At 44.8% G+C, this 13,178-nt stretch overlaps 1 long non-coding RNA gene across 1 annotated transcript; it reads left to right on the top strand.

Annotated features, from left to right (window-relative positions):
• Positions 1 to 321: 321 nt before the first annotated feature.
• LOC142560355 (uncharacterized) lies at positions 322 to 12,751 on the top strand. The gene is made up of 3 exons (XR_012823351.1): positions 322 to 3,399; positions 9,326 to 9,432; positions 11,536 to 12,751. It is a non-coding gene; the product is annotated as an uncharacterized LOC142560355 (long non-coding RNA).
• Positions 12,752 to 13,178: the final 427 nt, after the last annotated feature.

The following is a 13,178-nucleotide window of genomic DNA, read 5'->3' as shown; positions in this document are numbered from 1 at the left end:
TTCTAGTCCGGTGCCCTCCAGATGATTTTCGGTTGCCTCCACCGCCCCTTGAAGTTTGTTCTCCATATCGCCTTTGCTTGCGTCTTTCGTGGTTCAAATCGTAATGTCATCTGCATAAACGGTGTGATTAATGCCTTCTATTCGCTCCAGTTTTTCTGATAGTCTGATCATGACGAGGTTGAAGAGCTTCAGTGACACGATGGACCCTTGCGGTGTGCCAGCGCTGCCCATGTCCACCTGGATACTCTCCTCCTCATCCAGTCTGATTCTGGCTGTTCTTCCCGTAAGGAAATTTTGCATATATTTATACATATAGTCGAGGATGGCCGTGTGCTTGACCCTGTCGAAGGCCTTCTTTAGATCAAGTCCAAGTATTGCCCTCAAGCCCCGCCCCTTGGTGTCTATGACTTGCTCCTTGAGTTGTATCATGGCATCTTGTGTAGAGAGCCCTCTTCTGAAGCCAATCGTGTTGCTGTGATAAAGGTCGTTTGACTCCAGGTAGCCGTAAACTCTACTCAGGCAAGCGTGCTCCATCACTTTACCAACGCAGGAAGTGAGAGAGATCGGCCGCATGTTCTGTATTTCTAAGTCTTTACCCGGCTTGGGGATGAGGATCACGTCAGACCTCTTTCATTCGTCGGGTATCCCGCCGTTCCGCCAGCACTCGATGATGTAGTCTGTCAAGCGACTCCTTGCCTGGTCGTCCAGGTTCCAAAGCATCTTGTTGGTCACTGTCGGGGCCCGGAGCCGACTTGGCCTTGATGGTCTGCAGGATCGCCTTGATTTCTTGCTGGGAGAAATCTCTGTCGAGGTCTTCGTTGGCAGAGCCCGAGTAGTTCCGGTGTTCAACAGCTGGAGGTCTGTCAAGGTACAGCTTGACGATTTCATCACCCATTTCACGTATGTTTCCTTTGTACTTGTGTCTGAGCTTGGTCATTTCCGCTTTCGCCGCTCTCTTCGTTCCCGACGGGTCGAGCAGGTGCTTGAGGATCTTTCACGTCTTGCCCGGGTTTATGCTGCCATCCAGGCGTCGCATACCTCATCCCAATCCTGATTGCATAACTGGAGTGTGCTTCGATGTTCTTGTTTAGTTCTGCGATTTTGCGCCTTAGATTTCTATTGTGTTCTTGCCCTTGCAGACGTTTCTGGATGGATTTTTTCTCTTGTACGAGGTGCGCGAGCCTGCTGTCCATCTGCAGAGAGCGACTACCACCGTAAGGTGAATGACTCAGGATAGTTCGAAGATGGTCTTCTGGATTTCATATGCAATGCTAAGCTTTACCATTCTGATGGATTATCAACTCTAGCAGAGCAGCACGAGCGAGGGACCCTTTCCTCCTGCCCCCAATGAGTGGTGTAAGTGCTACTTTGTAAAGACATGCTACTTCGATTCCAGTGACCATAACACTTTTCTTTAACTGTTGCCATGGCTACCTCCCTCTTTCCGCATGTCGTGTAAATCTGTTGATAAGCTTTAAAGAAGCTTAGGAGGTCAAACTTAACCCACAGACCTCCCTTATGGTATCTCATAGCCACCTATCTTCCTTTGTCATCTGAATATTTGCACAACTGCTCAACGGAAAGGTATTCATGGAGATGAGATTCTGGCACATTCATTTTGAGTATACATCTCTACGCGAGGAAGTACTGGCAACACTCTTGTTGTCCCATGTTCGGCTTCCTTTTTGAGAATTGTTGTGCACCCCTGGTAGAGCACGTTCAATCGGCCACGGCACAAGCAGAATAAACGTGCATTGCAGGGTTGTACAAAAATTGTCCAAGTTAGAGCTGGACATGGGATAAGCAGTTACTTTGTCAGATAAGACTCTAGCACTGCCTTTTACGTGAGCATGTATGCATCCAATAATACGTTAGCACACTGCATTATTTATTTCTCATTTCATGTTCTTCCAAAGTGTCTTTTGTGCTTGCTTATCAGACTTTCTTCGTTCCATCTCACTAACAGAGTTGGCCCAGGAGCCCCACAGTTTCCTCAGTTTTGAGTAACTCTTGGCGACAGGACGGTTGGACTGCCATGCTTGGGATGAGAAGTCTGCTGAGGATTTTTACCGTGTCATCGAGCAGGGACTTTCTCCGTGCGCAAGTTCAGGCCTACCCACCCAGCCTACAGGGACTGTACATGTTCGCATGTTCTTGTTTAGAGAATGTGGATCCGCTGGTCAGCAGCATGTTGAAGTTGTTGCTGACAATTCGACCCTATAAATACCCACGAATGTAGGGGATCCTCGCGGCTGTCGTGATCATGGGTCACTTCACAGTGATGGCCTGTGCAACTTTTGTAAACAATACGCTACATCCTTCCGGTGAATCAATATGTATTTGTGTAGCATTCTTGTGACCTGCTTTTGTGGCGAAATTCCACGCTGTAAATAGAAGGCAGTTGTATAAAATACTGTATTTAAATGTTGTTTCTCGTTTTGCAGTACACGGTTGTGTGGAATTGGATACCGAGTTCCTGTAGCTTATGATCACATAAACCTTTAAAGAATTGAAGAATTCTTTTAAAAATTTAGATCCACCCATGCTGTTCACCTCAGTTAAAGTTACACAAGCGTTTTACCATTTCGCTCCCACTGAAATACAGCTGCGAAATGACACGGTCGGAATAGAATCCACAACCTCGAGCTTAACACTGCGACACCAGAGCCTATAATTTACCGCGGCCAAGCTCTTAAGGCTCGACGAAGCCCAGGTGCGTCAGAAACATGCTAGATGGGATTGTGGCTGTGACTAGCCACGTATCGCCCGCAGAATTTTAAGTTAATTTCTCCTTTTGGTTGCCAACTTCTGCTTCATGCTTTCTGTCCAGGACATACAGCTGGAAATATGAGGTGTGTCATATATAAGAGGCATGCGGCGCAGAAAGAAAGGAAGAGGACTATGTGCACGTATCGGTCCGAACGGCATGAGCCCTTGAGGCATTATCGGCATGGCTCTGGGCCAATAAGGTTGTAGCGTCAGCATCGCACTGGCGATGGAAGCGATGGAGGTTCGGTCAAGTCCGTGACGCTGGCGGTCCAGGGTGTGGCCGTCGACCTCGGCGACGTTCGAGTGAGGCTCCTGGGACCTGCTTCAGCCTCTCATGCCAGCGCCGGGCACTCCAGCAAGGATTCCCCTTCAAAGGCAGACCAGCACGTGTGATAGTCCCCAGGGCGTCTCGTCGGCACTAGAAGTAGTAGCAGCAGAACCTGGAGTTAGGCCTAACTGGTGCGGCTGGGATGCCATGTCACCGACAGAGTTCGGGACACCTGCATCAGTGACGGACGAGTTGACTGGCCAACACCAAGGCAGCAACACTGGTGGAGAGGACGTGAACACTGACTGGATGAAGATCTGACAAGCACCGGACTCTGAGGTTACGTGCGACATCAAAAGTCTGTAAGAATGCTCCTTTCTATTAGTGTAGTGAACTAGAAGGGGGTAGTGGGGTCAGGGAGAGCCCACAGATGTGGCATCTCACGTCGATGCCACCAGATGGTGCCACTAGAGCATGGGCTGCACGGAACGCGAAACTCTGAGAATTTTCATCATAGAGAAAGCTGTGTGCGCTTGGTGGCGCGCCGAAAAAAAGAATTGCGTAGCTCTGTAGCATGTTTTTTGAAAACTTCCTCTGAAATTAAGCCAAGGCGTCGAGAAAGGTGGAAAGGCGAACGTTCTTCAAGCTTGCGTGAAAATAAAGCCGACCCAGCGAGTGTAGGCTAACGGCCGCACGACGATGCGACTGATTTCTAAACTAAAAGCTTGCAAACACCGTAGAAGAGGTAAATATGTGAATGGGTAAACTGCTTAGTTCATTTGCCATTAACAATTTTCATACAGGTCAGGACCCAATCACATTTACAAGTTCAAGTGAGCCAAACAATTGCGGCACATGTACTAACACATTTGTAACAGAGGCCCGATATGATGAGGTTTTAATCCTTTAAGTGCGATTTTGTTTACGAAAGCATATATCCACTGAAAGCTAGGGAGTTAATTAATCCTATGGCAATGCCATTATTATGCGGTCGTAGTGGTTACCAGGGATAGCGAAATTTCGTAACACAGCAAAATAAAGAGAACTCGTGGTGGCCAAAAACAACTCTTTATTGGTACAAAAGATGGGCAGCTACTTCTTTCTCAAGGTGCATGGCTGCTACGAGAGAGGCACTATGAGGAACGACTCATGTTCACGTGCAATTTGTTTCCATTTTCAGGGTTCACGGCTGCTACGAGAGAGGCACTATGAGCAACGGCTTATCTTCGCGTGCAATTTCTTTTTATGCCGTTCCTGTCGCTATTAGCTGATCCCTTTTACATAGAAGTGCAGCGTGGTGAGCACATAAAACTTGGTCAACTCTGTTGTGAGCGCATCTGAGTGCTGGCTGCAGCCTAAGGCATAGCCAAAGTTCTCCTTCACTAGCAACATTACATCCACTATGCGGTCATTGCAGAGTTTCTCTCGGCTGAAGAACACAGGGAAGATGTCCTCCAACTTCTTCACTGCCCTGAAAAGCTCCAGCGAAGGATATAACAACCCTCCCTTGTCGCATGTCACAGTGAACTCGGAGTTTCTGCTTTCCGTATTGGGGGCTTCCGAAAGAAAGGCCTTGCAAGGCATGCAGTCATAATGCTTCTGAAACTTTCAAGCAACATATCCTGCCATGTAATGTATTAGACAGTCGTCGATCTTCTGCTCCACCAACTCTCTGTGCTCAGCAGGAATACTACGAAGCATGCACTCGGCTGAAGCTAGGTTTCCTTCCTCAATGAGATGGTCGATTGCAGCAACCCTGGCTTCTTCAGCTAGAGCATCTTGCGCACTCAGGAGAGACCTCATTTCTCCATTAGCTCCATTAAGGTCAGCATTGCCTGAGTGTACTATTTTCGCAAGGTTATAAAAGGATAGGCAATTAACGACAATTAGAAACTGCGTTGGTGTTGGGTGGTCATTAGACTCACATAGTTGCCTGACTATACCGAAAAAGTTTTCCACCGAATTCTGGCTTAACCTGGATGTCATAACATACCTAAATCCCTGGCTGACAAGATAACCAGCAGTGATATTGTGCTGGATATCATCACCCCTAGGCCATCTGCAGTTGAATCGCTTAAAAATTCACCTACTCCTTTAGCATGACTCTGCCAAGAAGGAAGAAATTCAAGAAAGTCTTTCAGTGTCTGTGCCTTCTTGGAGAAGGGCCGCAAAGCTTCTGCTGCAAAGCAGGATGTCATCATCTTGATGAGGCAGTTGGTGGTCCTGAAAGAGTACAGAAAGGGAAATTCTTTTTGGAATAAGGGCTGCCACTACACAATTTTTATATTTTATTTTATGTGACCCCTTAATACAGTCAGTATACATGCTTATTATCAGCAAGCATATGGAAAGTGAGGTAAACCAGGTTCTCGCAAAACAATACAAGGTACAATTGCTTAGATATTTCCATGGGGCTAGAAGAGTTGAAAAGCAAAATTCACTCGCATCTTTTCAAAACTATTTGGCTGCAGATGAACGGATGAAAGGCCAGACATTGCTTTCAAAGTGACATTGGTGCAGTCGATTTCGAAAGCTTCCCTCAAAGGCTGGATAGAAACCTGAAAAAATGACCAAATAATATAAAACAGGTTAGCTCTTTATTTGTGTTATTGTACTTAGAAGCATAAATAACTCTCCACTGGAACGTCCACAAGATGAAAGTGAAATTATGAACTGTGTTACAAATATGAAATTTTTCCACATACCAAGCCATGAGGTGTATTCAGGGGATGCTTGAGGAGTGTGTTCCTGAGGCACTTCAGCAAATGCAGAAAATTGGACAAGAAGTGGAGATGCCTAGCATAGTCCACAGAGTGGTCTAGCTTGCAAGTGACTTTGTTTGACTTGACTCCAATTCCCAATATTTTCCACATCTGCCTATTCCAAGACGTGCCATCGCACGTAACAAAATAGACAAACAGTCCACTTGCTTCAGCAAGAATTGTTGCCTCAATTAATATTTTCGCAAGCATTTCTGCTTTCACGTTAGTGCTTGTCGCAAATGCACCATTAACCTGGCTCCATTTTCCAGCATATGGCACGAACATTACTGCCATGCCGTGGTCGCAGTTTACAGTTTGCCCTTCAGATGTGAAAAGGCCCATATCGACAAAGCCTTCTATGTGGCCCGAAGGAGTTACCATAAGGTGCTCAGACAGTTTAATTTTATCTATCAAAAGCCGCCACGTCTATTCATGCTGCTCATATGTTTTGTTCTGAGCTTTAGCTGGTTTAGCACTTTGTGGCTGAACCCAAATCCATTCTTCTAGAGCCTCAAGTAGCACTTCAATGTACTGTTGCTCGGGAGGGAAATGATGTTATGTCTGCGAAGGTGCTCGTACAATTTGGCACTTTTTATTTTCATTAGAATACATTCAAGAATCCAGTCTTTTGAATAGATGTTTCCTTTAGCATTTTTCTTCTTTGCAGCAGAGAAACAGTGCATAACACATTCGTGCTGCTTGAGAGGCAAAGTTTCAATCTGTGCTCGCAGGACTTCTTCTGGTTTTGAGGCGTTCTCCTGCTGCATGTTGATCAGCTGGTCTTTGAGGGCTGCAGAGCGAGATGCCAGTCGTTTGATTCTATTCTTTGCTGTGCGAAGCTTCTGTGCAGTATTTGAGACTTTCTTCTTAAGTTGTCACTTCAGCCTTGACTGCCACGTTAGAGGGGCCTTTCCCAGGTATCGACAGGAGATGCATGCTTGCCCTGAAAACCAAAAACAGCAAATGGGGCAGTTACCTGACCCGTTCTAACAGACAGTGCAGGTGTTAAAAAACTATGATGAAAAATTATTTGCGTGACAGTTATAATTACAGTCCTGCAGCAGTTAAACATACCTTCCAATGGTTCTTTTCCAGCACAACGCTTGCTGAAGTACATGCCCTCAAGGGTGGTCACTTGTAGCTCAAGGCCCTTAGTTAAGTCCGCCTGTGACATTTCTCAGCTTCCGCACCGCATGGGACGTGTCCTTGGTCGACCATACAGCCTCAGAGGAACACTGTATATGCGACGCCGAGCGTCCTCGTCTCCGCATCCGGCGAGAAGATCACCACCCTTTCTGATGTTACTTCTTGGTTGGCGTGCATCATCAATTTGCAGTACGGAATGCCAGTGTAATCGGGAACACGGTGGCAACTCCAATAGATGGAGGGAACACTCAAAGCCAGGAAATACTCAGGCGCACTGGGCTCACATTGAGATGTCGTCGCAGCTGCTTCATCGGCATCTGTTTCCGTTTCACGACAGTTGGATTGCTCATCACCGCACACTTTGGACCTTTTGTACTCACAACATAACATGTCGGCGCTGCTTCGCTTCCTAGGTCGTCTTGGCTGCGCCGGCTTTCATGACAAGTAACTAGAAGCATTTGGCAGCAACGTCGGCACGGCATCGGGGCAGGCGCTCCGGCTTTCCTCGTGGATTACGCACCTCTTCACCGTTTATTATGTGCACATAGTCTCGCACAATACACAATGGGTCGAAATGAAGTTCACAAACAGCACATGTTTCGTCGAGTTTTTTGTCTAGGCGGTGCAAGTTGCGTTCCCAAATTCGCCGTCTTTCTTCATCTTTCGGCGCGGTGAACAACGATGGCTGCTTTCCTTTTTTCCACTTATATCCTGTTTCACAGCCGGGAGCGAAGCAGTGTCGTTGCCGTTGACGTTTCGATATTCCTACTTGTCACGTGTTCGGCCGACTGCGCGCGAAACAGACTCGAACGGTAGGTTGAAACACCAAAAAACAGTCAACGTCGCGAATCAAGCCCGCATGAACAAGCGCGCGAAGCCCTGTATTGTATGGCGAAGCAGTGGAGGGAGCCAGCCCACGCAACTACAGTGCCACCACCAAAATCAGCGTACCATCCGCACTCTCCTGAGCCCACTACACCCTTCTAGAACGCCATACTGTTAGTGTGCAGCCATAGGCTAAGGTGGCCTGACTTTCGAATAGAAAGCGCCAAGGACTTATGTGGCCGGCAATAAGGACATGTTCAGTCACTGTTAAGTAGGTGGCATAAGTGCTGGTATCTCTTCATGGTGTTGTAGTTTACATGAGTTTTATTTTGAGTTTGGGGTAATTAAAACCCCATCTCTCATGGCATCCACATGCCCCCGAGATCGGTGACACACGACAAGGTTAATGAATGCGCAGTGACCATTCAAAATACTGCATGCATGCGAATAAGTGGGTTATTATAGACATTTGCTCTACTTATCTAGTTATCACGGCACTGCAGAAAAAATATTCCACGTATAATGGCAGTTTGTAAGCACTATCTAGTACCTCTACCATGTGTCATATAAAAGGGAAGTTGGGGAACTAGACAGAAAGCAGTTGAATGTAGGTGCCTGTATTGCAGCACATGTTCGCGTTTATGACCTTGTTTAGGTGAGCTGTTGGAGCTTAGTTTCAAGACGAAATGCCTAGACCTGGTAGATGTGATGTTAGAAAAGTGACATGATGGTATTTTTGCAACATCATCTCTGAGCGTGTGTAGAAGTTAAGAGCTGTTTAAGTGTTGGTGCTTTGTATTTTTGGTGGTTTAAAAGCAAAATGCTGCTTTAATTCCCACAAGTCCTAAGCATGAACTTTTGCTTTGCTAAACGTGTGCCAATTTGAAGCTTACCAGTGACTGCTGCTCCGGCTGACGCAAGCTGCTTGGTGTGGTAAAGGTCCCTTATCATGAAGGTGCATGTTAATTTTTATGTGCGCAAATTTCTTCATGGTTAACTGTAGCTGCTTCATTGGCAAATGCACATAGATATTTTGTTGTGGCTATGGCAGCAGTAAAATTTATGAAACTCAAGCTTCATAATTCCTCGTCAGTTTGAGAATTACCGACTTAATAACTCACAATCACACAAGTGACATATATACTGTGTGTAACTTGTACACTAAATGCGTATTCTTGACAAAGGACAGCACACCCCCTGAACTTATTTCAGAACAGCAGAATAAGATTCCAAAATTAACTGCATTAGCATTGCTTTTTGCATATGATACTTAATACATGTCAACACATTTGTTGAAATTAATGGTGTTTAAACACTTATATTACAATAAGCGTGATTTTTCATTATAGCCTCAAGTATTGTGCGACAGACGCTCACTTAAAAAGCTTCTCAGACTAATATGTGAGATCAACATAACACGTAATTTGTGAAGCTTCACACTGCAAAGCATTTATTTAGCAATGCATTTGTTGACTTGAATTGAGAGCTAGCCACTTTCAGCTAATATGTTACAGCATGCTTTCACAAATTTTCTCTGTCGCATGTTCTGTTGCAGTGGACAACAGTGACTAACAATTATCTGGATCGCCGAAATAGTATTCTGCTTCACTGGATGTATTTAGGAAGCATAAGACATCGTTTGGCTTGATTGGAAGCTGGTCGGTAAGTATTTGTGGGTATTTCTAATTCCATTGCGTTTTTGCAAACAGACTCATTTACTTTCTCAAACGTTTTCAATTGGCAGAAATTGTGCAGATCCAACGCGCATGTTGGAATGTATCATGTAGGGTTGTGCATTATCAGGTAAAACCCGATTTCACTTGATTTTGACACTCCAAACATGTTTCAGGAGAACCGAGTTAAACACGAATTCTCTCCTAATTCCAAAACCACCATACCAACCTTCTTTCTATTCCAAGACAACAGCTATCACAGTTTGTTTCCGACTAATACCAAGGGCGACTTGTTACTTCTGCCGGGGTGCGGCAGATAAGGCACTAGCTCAATCACAATGTTTTTCTTTATTTCCTTTATTTCGTTCTGGCTAATTCGGAGGGAGCCTGTGCTGGGGCGCTGCTTCATGGTCCGGGTGGAAGCGCAGTCACATGGAATTCTCCATATTTCACAGAGTTTATCAGTGGGAAAAAAGTTAGTACGTAATTATTACTTCGCTGAATATACCACAGTTAGATGTCCCTTGGCTGTGCCTGCAAATGCCTCATTGACACTTCGATAATTCGGATAGTATGTCTCGAGTTATATAATTAGTTAGAATTACCTCATTAAATCTTGGTAACGAAAAAATTACTGGCAGCTACTCAACTGTATTGGAAACAATATGCACTAGGTTTTCTTCGAGTAATGCATTGCCCTTTTTTTAAATCTTGATGCATGATAGTTCATTTGGACACCCTGCATATATCTATAACCTTTGCATTCAAGTGACGGTGTTTCCGACCCTAATAAATGTCGTAAATTATTAGAAATATTTTTTTTTTCATGAGTCGTTAGCATTGCTCACTGAAAAGAGAATCAGTACTGAGACGCACATAATTCACGTGCATTTCACACGGCGCTGATAAGACTCTGCCAAAGAGGTCACTGAAGTCTGTAGATTTCTTTTCATAATGAAGAAAGCATGCAAAGCAATTTGAAGCGAGGTGAACATACAGTAGCATATTCATTCTGTAGGCATAGGATATTTATTTATTTATTTATTTATTTATTTATTTATTTATTTATTTATTTACATATACTGCAGCCCAGTATAGGGCTATTGAAGGAATGAGAACATTACACGTTATTATACATTACATATTAAAAACACATAAACACAAAAGATAAATGATCAAAAAGAAGCCCTTTACATGTTAGTGAGGTGCTTATCATTGGCTGCTATGAAATCTTTTAGTGATAGTGAATGAATGTTACTGTGTAGAGAATTCCAAACATAGAGTTTCATATTACATGACTAGAGGGAAATCTGGTGCTGCGATCGTTCAACTATCATGCGAATGATGGGAAGTACAGGCTACAGATTGGTATTCTCTTGACTGGCGAACTAGTCTACAAGTATTTTTTGGCAGTTTTGGCTACGCTCCAAGTGCAGTTGCTATAACCCGCAGTGGGTAGTGTGACGCAAAGCTCTCTGCCTTTGCTCTGTTGCTCGAAGTGGCGATAGCGCGTGGGGTTAGTGGCTGGGCCGATGTTTGTGTCGCGGTTTGATGTCGAAGCCCTGACAAGAAAGTGACTGTATCGTAAACTTTAAAAGAAAGTGTTTTGGCCGTTTTGAGCTTGGTTGGTTAAGTGTGTTAGGTTGGCGCTGTACCGCTACATGCTTTATGGAACTTCAGAAGAGCAAAAAGAAGGCACTACTGATACAAGACATAGACAGTTGTACTTCTAGTGGCTTCACAATCAAATTTGATTGAGAGATTTGTTACGCATTGCTTGTTTACATGCTCATTGAAATGTGTGTTTCAGGACATTTAAGAACACAAAATTAATTGTGGTAGGAAAGGTTGCTGCTTCCTGGCTGTAGTCTGCTGTCGCAAAAATGAGCAAGTGCAAAGCCACACCATAACAGCTGCTGGCACACACTGTGCATCCTTTCTGTTTACACATCAACACCACTGTGGTCATTGTGCATGTCCATGTCGTGCATATTAAAACATTGTACACGCAATGCACAGAAAGGGAATAGCACTGATATGCTTGCGCAACCCGCGTTCACGAACTGAAGCGTGTCTTACCTTTTTCTTACAGGGCAACGTCTTCTTGTGATTTTGTGAGCAGGTTCTGACCATAATTCAGCTCCAGCGCTCTTTAGTTTTGACCCATGTTCTATATGAATAGATGTTTTTGTTTGCCTGGCATTGTCCATGTGCAAGAATGTGGGCCAATCCTGTAGGTAGTGTAATACTGGGCTGACCCGCAGTGGAGGTGAAGAAGGCTTCAAGCACTCAGCAGAGTGAAGCGAAAACTACGTACATTCTTTGTTTCAATAAAGAATAAGCACAAGACAAACATCCGAACTACTTGATGATAAGGCAACATGATAAGGCAGATGATAACAATGCAAAGCACGTGCATAGCACTTAAGGCATACGTTTTCCAGTAAAGATTACATATGTGCAAGGTGCTGCGGTGATGGCAGCGAGCAATGTGGGGAGTGACGTCACTAGCCTTTCGTATATAAAAGAACCAGCCTATCAACTGATTTCATTGTTGTTGCAGCACCGCTATGAGTAGCCAACGTATACTAGTTAAAACTCCCGAGAAGCGGCAAAGGGAAAATGAAACGGAGATACGACCTGCGGTGGCATGCAGTCAAAATTGCCATTACTACCATTGCTCTAATGCAATAAAGCATTGCATATCCCCTTATCAGTTGTAGTGGTGGTTTTTCAACAGGTGGCGAGTTAATTTTTCTTTCTAGTACTTCGCATCTTGAAACACAAGATGATGCAACCGGTGGTCCACTGCACATTGCATCAGGCAAAAGGATGCAAAAGCACACAAGTGTGAGAAACCATTACCGCTTCTACCCTGCTACTGTGCAATCAGCTGTTGGAAATGCTGCTAGGCGATGAACAATAGAGGTAAGGTGAGGTCTGCGAAAGTATAGTAAATGGCATATTATGGACTGAAATTATTTGTGTGGCCAACTTAAAGGCGCAAACACACGAGAGTTGTGCCATCTCTGCCTGTAGCTTGTGCACATGTGTGAGTTGTGGAAGAGCTGTCTGGGGACTGCACCTGGGTGTACTAAAAAGGAGTATGTACACACTTTGCTCTCTTCATCCCTAGGTGGTAGCAATGCACGCTACGCAAGAACTGGCAGTTAAGTTCCGTTCAAACGTGATCAAAGCGGTCAATACAAAGTCTGCAAACGGGGAAGCATACCAAACCAAATTCGCCGTAATCACCTGTCATTGTTTGTTGGTCTGCTGCTCCTAAAGCCGCACCTACCTAAGCCACCTCCTGCGGCGCTTCGCTCCCCTTGGCAGAAACCCTCCATGTCAGCCTCAGTGAGGAAGCATAGGAAAAAAACTGCAGAAGTCAAATGGGGAACGGATATAGTAATGCAGTTTTTTTTTTTTTTTCAAAATGAAAAACAAGGAAAAAACATGTGGCAACATGAATTCGAACGAACACCTGACCTGTCACTCACGATCGCGATGCTGTGACCACTACGCCACGAAAGAACGGAGAGAACCTTTGTAGAGTATTTATGCACAGTCGCGTTGTGCAGTGTGTGTTTATGTCAGTATAGTACCTACAAGGGCAGCATAGCCTTAGCTGCTTTTGCGCCATTAAACCCCATTCAACTAACTAACAACATTTTTCTCTCTCATATGCACGCATGTCCAGAAAATGCGGGCATTGTCGGCCAGCGGGGCCAGTGA

Source organism: Dermacentor variabilis, chromosome 10 (assembly GCF_050947875.1).
Source record: "Dermacentor variabilis isolate Ectoservices chromosome 10, ASM5094787v1, whole genome shotgun sequence".
Classification (NCBI taxonomy): Eukaryota; Metazoa; Arthropoda; class Arachnida; order Ixodida; family Ixodidae; genus Dermacentor; species Dermacentor variabilis.
This window is presented reverse-complemented; position numbering and strand designations above follow the sequence as displayed.